Consider the following 15,183-nt stretch of genomic DNA (forward strand, 5'->3'; position numbering starts at 1 on the left):
GTCTAGGGTTCCGTTTAGGTGTTCGATAAGGAGTACGGGTGAGATAGGTTTACAGTTAGATTCGGATCCATCTCTGATGTGAAGGCGAGCGCAAGATTGAGTTTCAGTTTTAAGATGAGGTGCGGGTGTCATGAATGCTTAAGTTGAAGTGTCAGATCCTGGCGCCAGGGATAGGGCTGGCATTAGTTGTAAGTTAAGGTGTATTGGGCTGACTGAGTGACAGTTAGAGATCTGATCCGTCTCCGATGTGAGGGCAATGGCCAGAGTGAGCTTCAGGATTATGGGGAGGAATGACAGACGTCAATGCTGATGGTGGCAGTTCAGTTAAAGGGGCCTGGGCTAGGTTTAGGGTTTCCTGTAAGGGAAAGTCTATGCATATGATACGGTTACGGAGAGAATTTGGGTTCAATTCTGATGTGAGTGCGAGGGTGAGATTGAGTCTCAGGGTAAAGATGTGGCTCCTAGACGGCAGCAATGTTGAAGTCAGAGTATCTAGTCCAGGGCTCGGGTCTAGGGTTACGCTTAGGTGTTCAGTAAGATTTACAGGATCATAGGGTTACATTTAGACTTCGAATCTGACCCTGATGTGAGGGCGATGGCCAGATTGAGCTTCATGTTTACTTTGCGGCATGACAGACGTTGCAGCTGATGGCGTCGTTTCAGGTAAAGTGGCCAGGGTTAGAGTTATGTTATTGTGCTCTGTGAGGTGTACAGGAAGGATAGGGTGATGGACAGACTTAGGGTGTTCTCTGATGTGAGGGCAAGTTCGAGATGGAGGTTCAGGTTTACGGTGAAGTGTGAATGATGCCAATGTTTACGGTGAAGGGTCAAGTAAAGAGTCCCTTCTATTGTTGAGATTAAAGGGTCTTTCTGTTCTACAGAAAGGATAAGTTAAGGAATAGGGTTAGGTTCCAGCTCTGATGTGAGTGCGCTTCTGAAATTGCGGTTCATTGTTGAGGAGGGCCCTGGGTGATGTCGAAGCTTACGTTGTGTGGATAGGCCCAGGATTCAGTGATAGGGTTAAAATTTTGTGTTCTCTCTGATTTCCAGAGACATTAGCATTACGGAAAGAGTTAGGTCCTGGGTCTGATGTGACGGGGAGAGCAACATGGTGGATCAGGTTTATGGTGAGGCATGGGTGACATCAAATGTTCCAGGTGAGCTGTCAGGACCACTGGCCAGGGCTAGGCTAAGCGTTAGGTTTTCGGTTAGGTGAAGAGAGAGGGTGTTTTCACATTTATACATATTGTCCTTCTCTTACGTTAGGGCGAATGTGCGATTCAGTTCCAGGATTACAGTGTGGCAAAGGTGATATCCATGATGAGGTTGGAGTTTCAGGCCACTCGTCCGCGCTAGGGTTAGGGTTATGTAATCGTTAAAGAGTATGGGTTGGACCGGGATACGTTTCGATTTGCATCCTACTCTGACGTGAGGGCGAAGGCCAGATTGATCTTCATCATCGTGGTGTGGCATCGGTGACATCAATGCTGACGCTGAGGGTACAGGTTAATAGACCTGGTTTAGGGATAAGATTTTCTGTAAGGAAAAGTCTATGCGGTACATATGGTTATGGACAGAATTAGGGAGCAGTTCTGAGGTCAGGGCGAGTGTGAGATTGAGTCGCAGGGTCAATGGAGTCATAGTTGATATCAACGGTGAAGGTGAATTATCTGTTCCAGGGTAGGGTTTACGGTTAGATTTAGGTGTTCGATAAGGAATACGGGTGTGATATGGTTACAGTTAGACTTCAGATCTATCTCTGATGTGAGGGAGAGTGCATGATTGAGTTTGAAGTTAAAGCTGAAATATGGGTGACATCAAAGATGAAGGTGAAGTGTCAGATCCTGGCGCCAAGGCTAGGGTTAGCATTAGTTGTAAGGTAAGGAGTATGGGGCAGATTGAGTGGCAGTAAGAGTTCTGATCTGACTCTGATGTGAAGTAAATGGCCAGAATGTGCTTCAGGATTATGGGGAGGAATGACAGAAGTCGATGCTGATGGTGGCGGTTCAGTTAAATTGGCCTGGGCTAGGGTTAGGGTTTCCTGTAAGGGAAAATCTATGCATATGTTACGGTGACGGAGAAAATTAGGGTTCAGTTCTGATGTGAGGACGAGGGTGAGATTGAGGCTCATGGTTAAGATGTGTCTCCTAGTTGGCACAAATGTTGAAGGCGAGAGAATCTAGTCTAGTTCTCGGACCTAGGGTTAGGGTTAGGTGTTCACTAAGATTTACAGTAACATAGAGTTACATTTAGAGTTTGCATCTGACCCTGATGTGAGGGCGATGGCCAGATTGAGCTTCAGGTTTATTTAGCGGCATGACAGACGTTGAAGTTGACTATGTCAGCTCAGGTAAAGTGGCCAGGTCTAGAGTTATGGTATTGTGTTCTGTGAGGTGTACAGGAAGGATAGGGGTATGGACAGACTTAGGGCTGGTCTCTGATGTGAGGGCAAGTGCGAGATTGAGGTTCAGGATTACGGTGAAGTGTGGGTCATGCCAATGGTTACGGTGAAAGGACAGGTCCAAGATTCATGGCTAGGGTTAGGATTACTGCGTCGTTCTGTTCTACAGAAAGGACAAGTTTGGGATTAAGGTTAGGGTCCAGCTCTGATGTGAGTGCGAGTGTGAAATTGCGATTCAGTGTTGAGGAGGGCCCTGGGTGATGTCAATGGTGACGTTGTGTGGATAGGCCCAGGACTCAGTGCTAGGCTTAAAATTTTGTGTTCTCTCTGTTTTCCGGAGACATTAGCATTACGGAAAGTGTTAGGGTCTGGGTCTGATGCGACGGTAAGTGCAAGATGGTGGATCAGGTTTATGGTGAGGCATGGGTGACGTCAGTGGTCAAGTCGGGTGTCATAACCACGGGCCAGGGCTAGGGTAAGGGTTAGGTTTTTGGGAAACTGTAGAGGGATGGTATTGTTACATGTAGACTTAGGTCCTTCTCTTAAGTTAGGGCGAGTATACGATTCAGTTCCAGCATTACTGTGAGCCAAGGTTGATATCCAAGGTTATGGTGGATTTTAAGGAAACATTTCCACGCTGGGGTTAGGGTTATGTAATCGTTAAAGTGTATGGGGTTTATGTGAATAGAGCTCGATTTTGGATACTTCTCTGAAGTGAGGGCGTAGGCCAGACTGATCTTGATCATCATGGTGTGGCATAGGTGACATCAATGCTGACGCTGAGGGTCCAGGTTAAGGGACCTTGGTTAGCGGTAGGGTTTTTGTAAGGAAATGTCTATGCAGGAGATATGCTTCTGGATATAATTAGGGTGCAGTTTTGAAGTCAGGGCGAGTGTGAGGTCGAGTCACAGGGTTGAGGGAGTCATAGTTGATATCAATGGTGAAGGCGAAGTATCTGGTCCATGGCTCGGGTCTAGGGTTCCGTTTAGGTGTTCGATAAGGAGTACGGGTGAGATAGGTTTACAGTTAGATTCGGATCCATCTCTGATGTGAAGGCGAGCGCAAGATTGAGTTTCAGTTTTAAGATGAGGTGCGGGTGTCATGAATGCTTAAGTTGAAGTGTCAGATCCTGGCGCCAGGGATAGGGCTGGCATTAGTTGTAAGTTAAGGTGTATTGGGCTGACTGAGTGACAGTTAGAGATCTGATCCGTCTCCGATGTGAGGGCAATGGCCAGAGTGAGCTTCAGGATTATGGGGAGGAATGACAGACGTCAATGCTGATGGTGGCAGTTCAGATAAAGGGGCCTGGGCTAAGTTTAGGGTTTCCTGTAAGGGAAAGTCTATGCATATGATACGGTTACGGAGAGAATTTGGGTTCAATTCTGATGTGAGTGCGAGGGTGAGATTGAGTCTCAGGGTAAAGATGTGGCTCCTAGTCGGCAGCAATGTTGAAGTCAGAGTATCTAGTCCAGGGCTCGGGTCTAGGGTTACGCTTAGGTGTTCAGTAAGATTTACAGGATCATAGGGTTACATTTAGACTTCGAATCTGACCCTGATGTGAGGGCGATGGCCAGATTGAGCTTCATGTTTACTTTGCGGCATGACAGACGTTGCAGCTGATGGCGTCGTTTCAGGTAAAGTGGCCAGGGTTAGAGTTATGTTATTGTGCTCTGTGAGGTGTACAGGAAGGATAGGGTGATGGACAGACTTAGGGTGTTCTCTGATGTGAGGGCAAGTTCGAGATGGAGGTTCAGGTTTACGGTGAAGTGTGAATGATGCCAATGTTTACGGTGAAGGGTCAAGTAAAGAGTCCCTTCTATTGTTGAGATTAAAGGGTCTTTCTGTTCTACAGAAAGGATAAGTTAAGGAATAGGGTTAGGTTCCAGCTCTGATGTGAGTGCGCTTCTGAAATTGCGGTTCATTGTTGAGGAGGGCCCTGGGTGATGTCGAAGCTTACGTTGTGTGGATAGGCCCAGGATTCAGTGATAGGGTTAAAATTTTGTGTTCTCTCTGATTTCCAGAGACATTAGCATTACGGAAAGAGTTAGGTCCTGGGTCTGATGTGACGGGGAGAGCAACATGGTGGATCAGGTTTATGGTGAGGCATGGGTGACATCAAATGTTCCAGGTGAGCTGTCAGGACCACTGGCCAGGGCTAGGCTAAGCGTTAGGTTTTCGGTTAGGTGAAGAGAGAGGGTGTTTTCACATTTATACATATTGTCCTTCTCTTACGTTAGGGCGAATGTGCGATTCAGTTCCAGGATTACAGTGTGGCAAAGGTGATATCCATGATGAGGTTGGAGTTTCAGGCCACTCGTCCGCGCTAGGGTTAGGGTTATGTAATCGTTAAAGAGTATGGGTTGGACCGGGATACGTTTCGATTTGCATCCTACTCTGACGTGAGGGCGAAGGCCAGATTGATCTTCATCATCGTGGTGTGGCATCGGTGACATCAATGCTGACGCTGAGGGTACAGGTTAATAGACCTGGTTTAGGGATAAGATTTTCTGTAAGGAAAAGTCTATGCGGTACATATGGTTATGGACAGAATTAGGGAGCAGTTCTGAGGTCAGGGCGAGTGTGAGATTGAGTCGCAGGGTCAATGGAGTCATAGTTGATATCAACGGTGAAGGTGAATTATCTGTTCCAGGGTAGTTTTTACGGTTAGATTTAGGTGTTCGATAAGGAATACGGGTGTGATATGGTTACAGTTAGACTTCAGATCTATCTCTGATGTGAGGGAGAGTGCATGATTGAGTTTGAAGTTAAAGCTGAAATATGGGTGACATCAAAGATGAAGGTGAAGTGTCAGATCCTGGCGCCAAGGCTAGGGTTAGCATTAGTTGTAAGGTAAGGAGTATGGGGCAGATTGAGTGGCAGTAAGAGTTCTGATCTGACTCTGATGTGAAGTAAATGGCAAGAATGTGCTTCAGGATTATGGGGAGGAATGACAGAAGTCGATGCTGATGGTGGCGGTTCAGTTAAATTGGCCTGGGCTAGGGTTAGGGTTCCTGTAAGGGAAAATCTATGCATATGTTACGGTGACGGAGAAAATTAGGGTTCAGTTCTGATGTGAGGACGAGGGTGAGATTGAGGCTCATGGTTAAGATGTGTCTCCTAGTTGGCACAAATGTTGAAGGCGAGAGAATCTAGTCTAGTTCTCGGACCTAGGGTTAGGGTTAGGTGTTCACTAAGATTTACAGTAACATAGAGTTACATTTAGAGTTTGCATCTGACCCTGATGTGAGGGCGATGGCCAGATTGAGCTTCAGGTTTATTTAGCGGCATGACAGACGTTGAAGTTGACTATGTCAGCTCAGGTAAAGTGGCCAGGTCTAGAGTTATGGTATTGTGTTCTGTGAGGTGTACAGGAAGGATAGGGGTATGGACAGACTTAGGGCTGGTCTCTGATTTGAGGGCAAGTGCGAGATTGAGGTTCAGGATTACGGTGAAGTGTGGGTCATGCCAATGGTTACGGTGAAAGGACAGGTCCAAGATTCATGGCTAGGGTTAGGATTACTGCGTCGTTCTGTTCTACAGAAAGGACAAGTTTGGGATTAAGGTTAGGGTCCAGCTCTGATGTGAGTGCGAGTGTGAAATTGCGATTCAGTGTTGAGGAGGGCCCTGGGTGATGTCAATGGTGACGTTGTGTGGATAGGCCCAGGACTCAGTGCTAGGCTTAAAATTTTGTGTTCTCTCTGTTTTCCGGAGACATTAGCATTACGGAAAGTGTTAGGGTCTGGGTCTGATGCGACGGTAAGTGCAAGATGGTGGATCAGGTTTATGGTGAGGCATGGGTGACGTCAGTGGTCAAGTCGGGTGTCATAACCACGGGCCAGGGCTAGGGTAAGGGTTAGGTTTTTGGGAAACTGTAGAGGGATGGTATTGTTACATGTAGACTTAGGTCCATCTCTTAAGTTAGGGTGAGTATACGATTCAGTTCCAGCATTACTGTGAGCCAAGGTTGATATCCAAGTTTATGGTGGATTTTAAGGAAACATGTCCACGCTGGGGTTAGGGTTATGTAATCGTTAAAGTGTATGGGGTTTATGTGAATAGAGCTCGATTTTGGATACTTCTCTGATGTGAGGGCATAGGACAGACTGATCTTGATCATCATGGTGTGGCATAGGTGACATCAATGCTGACGCTGAGGGTCCAGGTTAAGTGACCTTGGTTAGCGGTAGGGTTTTTGTAAGGAAATGTCTATGCAGGAGATATGCTTCTGGATATAATTAGGGTGCAGTTTTGAAGTCAGGGCGAGTGTGAGGTCGAGTCACAGGGTTGAGGGAGTCATAGTTGATATCAATGGTGAAGGCGAAGTATCTGGTCCATGGCTCGGGTCTAGGGTTCCGTTTAGGTGTTCGATAAGGAGTACGGGTGAGATAGGTTTACAGTTAGATTCGGATCCATCTCTGATGTGAAGGCGAGCGCAAGATTGAGTTTCAGTTTTAAGATGAGGTGCGGGTGTCATGAATGCTTAAGTTGAAGTGTCAGATCCTGGCGCCAGGGATAGGGCTGGCATTAGTTGTAAGTTAAGGTGTATTGGGCTGACTGAGTGACAGTTAGAGATCTGATCCGTCTCCGATGTGAGGGCAATGGCCAGAGTGAGCTTCAGGATTATGGGGAGGAATGACAGACGTCAATGCTGATGGTGGCAGTTCAGTTAAAGGGGCCTGGGCTAGGTTTAGGGTTTCCTGTAAGGGAAAGTCTATGCATATGATACGGTTACGGAGAGAATTTGGGTTCAATTCTGATGTGAGTGCGAGGGTGAGATTGAGTCTCAGGGTAAAGATGTGGCTCCTAGTCGGCAGCAATGTTGAAGTCAGAGTATCTAGTCCAGGGCTCGGGTCTAGGGATAGGCTTAGGTGATCAGTAAGATTTACAGGATCATAGGGTTACATTTAGACTTCGAATCTGACCCTGATGTGAGGGCGATGGCCAGATTGAGCTTCATGTTTACTTTGCGGCATGACAGACGTTGCAGCTGATGGCGTCGTTTCAGGTAAAGTATCCAGGGTTAGAGTTATGTTATTGTGCTCTGTGAGGTGTACAGGAAGGATAGGGTGATGGACAGACTTAGGGTGTTCTCTGATGTGAGGGCAAGTTCGAGATGGAGGTTCAGGTTTACGGTGAAGTGTGAATGATGCCAATTGTTACGGTGAAGGGACAAGTAAAGAGTCCCTTGTATTGTTGAGATTAAAGGGTCTTTCTGTTCTACAGAAAGGATAAGTTAAGGAATAGGGTTAGGTTCCAGCTCTGATGTGAGTGCGCTTCTGAAATTGCGGTTCATTGTTGAGGAGGGCCCTGGGTGATGTCGAAGCTTACGTTGTGTGGATAGGCCCAGGATTCAGTGATAGGGTTAAAATTTTGTGTTCTCTCTGATTTCCAGAGACATTAGCATTACGGAAAGAGTTAGGTCCTGGGTCTGATGTGACGGGGAGAGCAACATGGTGGATCAGGTTTATGGTGAGGCATGGGTGACATCAAATGTTCCAGGTGAGCTGTCAGGACCACTGGCCAGGGCTAGGCTAAGCGTTAGGTTTTCGGTTAGGTGAAGAGAGAGGGTGTTTTCACATTTATACATATTGTCCTTCTCTTACGTTAGGGCGAATGTGCGATTCAGTTCCAGGATTACAGTGTGGCAAAGGTGATATCCATGATGAGGTTGGAGTTTCAGGCCACTCGTCCGCGCTAGGGTTAGGGTTATGTAATCGTTAAAGAGTATGGGTTGGACCGGGACACGTTTCGATTTGCATCCTACTCTGACGTGAGTGCGAAGGCCAGATTGATCTTCATCATCGTGGTGTTGCATCGGTGACATCAATGCTGACGCTGAGGGTACAGGTTAATAGACCTGGTTTAGGGATAAGATTTTCTGTAAGGAAAAGTCTATGTGGTACATATGGTTATGGACAGAATTAGGGAGCAGTTCTGAGGTCAGGGCGAGTGTGAGATTGAGTCGCAGGGTCAATGGAGTCATAGTTGATATCAACGGTGAAGGTGAATTATCTGTTCCATTGTAGGGTTTACGGTTAGATTTAAGTGTTCGATAAGGAATACGGGTGTGATATGGTTACAGTTAGACTTCAGATCTATCTCTGATGTGAGGGAGAGTGCATGATTGAGTTTGAAGTTAAAGCTGAAATATGGGTGACATCAAAGATGAAGGTGAAGTGTCAGATCCTGGCGCCAAGGCTAGGGTTAGCATTAGTTGTAAGGTAAGGAGTATGGGGCAGATTGAGTGGCAGTAAGAGTTGTGATCTGACTCTGATGTGAAGGAAATGGCCAGAATGTGCTTCTGGATTATGGGGAGGAATGACAGAAGTCAATGCTGATGGTGGCGGTTCAGTTAAATTGGCCTGGGCTAGGGATAGGGTTTCCTGTAAGGGAAAATCTATGCATATGTTACGGTGATGGAGAAAATTAGGGTTCAGTTCTGATGTGAGGACGAGGGTGAGATTGAGGCTCATGGTTAAGATGTGTCTCCTAGTTGGCACAAATGTTGAAGGCGAGAGAATCTAGTCTAGTTCTCGGACCTAGGGTTAAGGTTAGGTGTTCACTAAGATTTACAGTAACATAGAGTTACATTTAGAGTTTGCATCTGACCCTGATGTGAGGGCGATGGCCAGATTGAGCTTCAGGTTTATTTAGCGGCATGACAGACGTTGAAGTTGACTATGTCAGCTCAGGTAAAGTGGCCAGGTCTAGAGTTATGGTATTGTGTTCTGTGAGGTGTACAGGAAGGATAGGGGTATGGACAGACTTAGGGCTGGTCTCTGATGTGAGGGCAAGTGCGAGATTGAGGTTCAGGATTACGGTGAAGTGTGGGTCATGCCAATGGTTACGGTGAAAGGACAGGTCCAAGATTCATGGCTAGGGTTAGGATTACTGCGTCGTTCTGTTCTACAGAAAGGACAAGTTTGGGATTAAGGTTAGGGTCCAGCTCTGATGTGAGTGCGAGTGTGAAATTGCGATTCAGTGTTGAGGAGGGCCCTGGGTGATGTCAATGGTGACGTTGTGTGGATAGGCCCAGGACTCAGTGCTAGGCTTAAAATTTTGTGTTCTCTCTGTTTTCCGGAGACATTAGCATTACGGAAAGTGTTAGGGTCTGGGTCTGATGCGACGGTAAGTGCAAGATGGTGGATCAGGTTTATGGTGAGGCATGGGTGACGTCAGTGGTCAAGTCGGGTGTCATAACCACGGGCCAGGGCTAGGGTAAGGGTTAGGTTTTTGGGAAACTGTAGAGGGATGGTATTGTTACATGTAGACTTAGGTCCTTCTCTTAAGTTAGGGCGAGTATACGATTCAGTTCCAGCATTACTGTGATCCAAGGTTGATATCCAAGGTTATGGTGGATTTTAAGGAAACAGGTCCACGCTGGGGTTAGGGTTATGTAATCGTTAAAGTGAATGTGGTTTATGTGAATAGAGCTCGATTTTGGATACTTCTCTGATGTGAGGGCATAGGACAGACTGATCTTGATCATCACGGTGTGGCATAGGTGACATCAATGCTGACGCTGAGGGTCCAGGTTAAGGGACCTTGGTTAGCAGTAGGGTTTTTGTAAGGAAATGTCTATGCAGAAGATATGGTTCTGCATATAATTAGATGCAGTTTTGAAGTCAGGGCGAGTGTGAGGTCGAGTCACAGGGTTGAGGGAGTCATAGTTGATATCAATGGTGAAGGCGAAGTATCTGGTCCATGGCTCGGGTCTAGGGTTCCGTTTAGGTGTTCGATAAGGAGTACGGGTGAGATAGGTTTACAGTTAGATTCGGATCCATCTCTGATGTGAAGGCGAGCGCAAGATTGAGTTTCAGTGTTAAGGTGAGATGTGGGTGTCATGAATGCTTTAGTTGAAGTGTCAGATCCTGGCGCCAGGGATAGGGCTGGCATTAGTTCTAAGTTAAGGTGTATTGGGCTGACTGAGTGACAGTTAGAGATCTGATCCGTCTCCGATGTGAGGGCAATGGCCAGAGTGAGCTTCAGGATTATGGGGAGGAATGACAGACGTCAATGCTGATGGTGGCAGTTCACTTAAAGGGGCCTGGGCTAGGTTTAGGGTTAACTGTAAGGGAAAGTCTATACATATGATACGGTTACGGAGAGAATTTGGGTTCAATTCTGATGTGAGTGTGAGGGTGAGATTGAGTCTCAGGGTAAAGATGTGCCTCCTAGTCGGCAGCAATGTTGAAGTCAGAGTGTCTAGTCCAGGGCTCGGGTCTAGGGTTAGGCTTAGGTGTTCAGTAAGATTTACAGGAACATAGAGTTACATTTAGAGTTCGAATCTAACCCTGATGTGAGGGCGATGTCCAGATTGAGCTTCATGTTTACTTTGCGGCATGACAGACGTTGCAGCTGATGGCGTCGTTTCAGGTAAAGTGGCCAGGGTTAGAGTTATGTTATTGTGCTCTTTGAGGTGTACAGGAAGGATAGGGTGATGGACAGACTTAGGGTGTTCTCTGATGTGAGGGCAAGTTCGAGATGGAGGTTCAGGTTTACGGTGAAGTGTGAATGATGCCAATGGTTACGGTGAAGGGTCAAGTAAAGAGTCATTTCTATTGTTGAGATTAAAGGGTCTTTCTGTTCTACAGAAAGGATAAGTTAAGGAATAGGGTTAGGTTCCAGCTCTGATGTGAGTGCGCTTCTGAAATTGCGATTCATTGTTGAGGAGGGCCCTGGGTGATGTCGAAGCTTACGTTGTGTGGATAGGCCCAGGATTCAGTGATAGGGTTAAAATTTTGTGTTCTCTCTGATTTCCAGAGACATTAGCATTACGGAAAGAGTTAGGTCCTGGGTCTGATGTGACGGGGAGAGCAACATGGTGGATCAGGTTTATGGTGAGGCATGGGTGACATCAAATGTTCCAGGTGAGCTGTCAGGACCACTGGCCAGGGCTAGGCTAAGCGTTAGGTTTTCGGTTAGGTGAAGAGAGAGGGTGTTTTCACATTTATACATATTGTCCTTCTCTTACGTTAGGGCGAATGTGCGATTCAGTTCCAGGATTACAGTGTGGCAAAGGTGATATCCATGATGAGGTTGGAGTTTCAGGCCACTCGTCCGCGCTAGGGTTAGGGTTATGTAATCGTTAAAGAGTATGGGTTGGACCGGGACACGTTTCGATTTGCATCCTACTCTGACGTGAGTGCGAAGGCCAGATTGATCTTCATCATCGTGGTGTTGCATCGGTGACATCAATGCTGACGCTGAGGGTACAGGTTAATAGACCTGGTTTAGGGATAAGATTTTCTGTAAGGAAAAGTCTATGTGGTACATATGGTTATGGACAGAATTAGGGAGCAGTTCTGAGGTCAGGGCGAGTGTGAGATTGAGTCGCAGGGTCAATGGAGTCATAGTTGATATCAACGGTGAAGGTGAATTATCTGTTCCATTGTAGGGTTTACGGTTAGATTTAAGTGTTCGATAAGGAATACGGGTGTGATATGGTTACAGTTAGACTTCAGATCTATCTCTGATGTGAGGGAGAGTGCATGATTGAGTTTGAAGTTAAAGCTGAAATATGGGTGACATCAAAGATGAAGGTGAAGTGTCAGATCCTGGCGCCAAGGTAGGGTTAGCATTAGTTGTAAGGTAAGGAGTATGGGGCAGATTGAGTGGCAGTAAGAGTTCTGATCTGACTCTGATGTGAAGGAAATGGCCAGAATGTGCTTCTGGATTATGGGGAGGAATGACAGAAGTCGATGCTGATGGTGGCGGTTCAGTTAAATTGGCCTGGGCTAGGGATAGGGTTTCCTGTAAGGGAAAATCTATGCATATGTTACGGTGATGGAGAAAATTAGGGTTCAGTTCTGATGTGAGGACGAGGGTGAGATTGAGGCTCATGGTTAAGATGTGTCTCCTAGTTGGCACAAATGTTGAAGGCGAGAGAATCTAGTCTAGTTCTCGGACCTAGGGTTAGGGTTAGGTGTTCACTAAGATTTACAGTAACATAGAGTTACATTTAGAGTTTGCATCTGACCCTGATGTGAGGGCGATGGCCAGATTGAGCTTCAGGTTTATTTAGCGGCATGACAGACGTTGAAGTTGACTATGTCAGCTCAGGTAAAGTGGCCAGGTCTAGAGTTATGGTATTGTGTTCTGTGAGGTGTACAGGAAGGATAGGGGTATGGACAGACTTAGGGCTGGTCTCTGATGTGAGGGCAAGTGCGAGATTGAGGTTCAGGATTACGGTGAAGTGTGGGTCATGCCAATGGTTACGGTGAAAGGACAGGTCCAAGATTCATGGCTAGGGTTAGGATTACTGCGTCGTTCTGTTCTACAGAAAGGACAAGTTTGGGATTAAGGTTAGGGTCCAGCTCTGATGTGAGTGCGAGTGTGAAATTGCGATTCAGTGTTGAGGAGGGCCCTGGGTGATGTCAATGGTGACGTTGTGTGGATAGGCCCAGGACTCAGTGCTAGGCTTAAAATTTTGTGTTCTCTCTGTTTTCCGGAGACATTAGCATTACGGAAAGTGTTAGGGTCTGGGTCTGATGCGACGGTAAGTGCAAGATGGTGGATCAGGTTTATGGTGAGGCATGGGTGACGTCAGTGGTCAAGTCGGGTGTCATAACCACGGGCCAGGGCTAGGGTAAGGGTTAGGTTTTTGGGAAACTGTAGAGGGATGGTATTGTTACATGTAGACTTAGGTCCTTCTCTTAAGTTAGGGCGAGTATACGATTCAGTTCCAGCATTACTGTGATCCAAGGTTGATATCCAAGGTTATGGTGGATTTTAAGGAAACAGGTCCACGCTGGGGTTAGGGTTATGTAATCGTTAAAGTGAATGTGGTTTATGTGAATAGAGCTCGATTTTGGATACTTCTCTGATGTGAGGGCATAGGACAGACTGATCTTGATCATCACGGTGTGGCATAGGTGACATCAATGCTGACGCTGAGGGTCCAGGTTAAGGGACCTTGGTTAGCAGTAGGGTTTTTGTAAGGAAATGTCTATGCAGAAGATATGGTTCTGCATATAATTAGATGCAGTTTTGAAGTCAGGGCGAGTGTGAGGTCGAGTCACAGGGTTGAGGGAGTCATAGTTGATATCAATGGTGAAGGCGAAGTATCTGGTCCATGGCTCGGGTCTAGGGTTCCGTTTAGGTGTTCGATAAGGAGTACGGGTGAGATAGGTTTACAGTTAGATTCGGATCCATCTCTGATGTGAAGGCGAGCGCAAGATTGAGTTTCAGTGTTAAGGTGAGATGTGGGTGTCATGAATGCTTTAGTTGAAGTGTCAGATCCTGGCGCCAGGGATAGGGCTGGCATTAGTTCTAAGTTAAGGTGTATTGGGCTGACTGAGTGACAGTTAGAGATCTGATCCGTCTCCGATGTGAGGGCAATGGCCAGAGTGAGCTTCAGGATTATGGGGAGGAATGACAGACGTCAATGCTGATGGTGGCAGTTCACTTAAAGGGGCCTGGGCTAGGTTTAGGGTTAACTGTAAGGGAAAGTCTATACATATGATACGGTTACGGAGAGAATTTGGGTTCAATTCTGATGTGAGTGTGAGGGTGAGATTGAGTCTCAGGGTAAAGATGTGCCTCCTAGTCGGCAGCAATGTTGAAGTCAGAGTGTCTAGTCCAGGGCTCGGGTCTAGGGTTAGGCTTAGGTGTTCAGTAAGATTTACAGGAACATAGAGTTACATTTAGAGTTCGAATCTAACCCTGATATGAGGGCGATGTCCAGATTGAGCTTCATGTTTACTTTGCGGCATGACAGACGTTGCAGCTGATGGCGTCGTTTCAGGTAAAGTGGCCAGGGTTAGAGTTATGTTATTGTGCTCTGTGAGGTGTACAGGAAGGATAGGGTGATGGACAGACTTAGGGTGTTCTCTGATGTGAGGGCAAGTTCGAGATGGAGGTTCAGGTTTACGGTGAAGTGTGAATGATGCCAATGGTTACGGTGAAGGGTCAAGTAAAGAGTCATTTCTATTGTTGAGATTAAAGGGTCTTTCTGTTCTACAGAAAGGATAAGTTAAGGAATAGGGTTAGGTTCCAGCTCTGATGTGAGTGCGCTTCTGAAATTGCGATTCATTGTTGAGGAGGGCCCTGGGTGATGTCGAAGCTGACGTTGTGTGGATAGGCCCAGGATTCAGTGATAGGGTTAAAATTTTGTGTTCTCTCTGATTTCCAGAGACATTAGCATTACGGAAAGAGTTAGGTCCTGGGTCTGATGTGACGGGGAGAGCAACATGGTGGATCAGGTTTATGGTGAGGCATGGGTGACATCAATGTACCAGGTGAGCTGTCAGGACCACTGGCCAGGGCTAGGCTAAGCGTTAGGTTTTCGGTTAGGTGAAGAGAGAGGGTGTTTTCACATTTATACATATTGTCCTTCTCTTACGTTAGGGCGAATGTGCGATTCAGTTCCAGGATTACAGTGTGGCAAAGGTGATATCCATGATGAGGTTGGAGTTTCAGGCCACTGGTCTGCGCTAGGGTTAGGGTTATGTAATCGTTAAAGAGTATTAGTTGGACCGGGATACGTTTCGATTTGCATCCTACTCTGACGTGAGGGCGAAGGCCAGATTGATCTTCATCATCGTGGTGTGGCATCGGTGACATCAATGCTGACGCTGAGGGTACAGGTTAATAGACCTGGTTTAGGGATAAGATTTTCTGTAAGGAAAAGTCTATGCGGTACATATGGTTATGGACAGAATTAGGGAGCAGTTCTGAGGTCAGGGCGAGTGTGAGATTGAGTCCCAGGATCAATGCAGTCACAGTTGATATCAACGGTGAAGGTGAATTATCTGTTCCAGGGTATGGTTTACGGTTAGATT

Source organism: Manis pentadactyla, chromosome 1, assembly GCF_030020395.1.
Source record: "Manis pentadactyla isolate mManPen7 chromosome 1, mManPen7.hap1, whole genome shotgun sequence".
NCBI classification, from domain to species: domain Eukaryota; kingdom Metazoa; phylum Chordata; class Mammalia; order Pholidota; family Manidae; genus Manis; species Manis pentadactyla.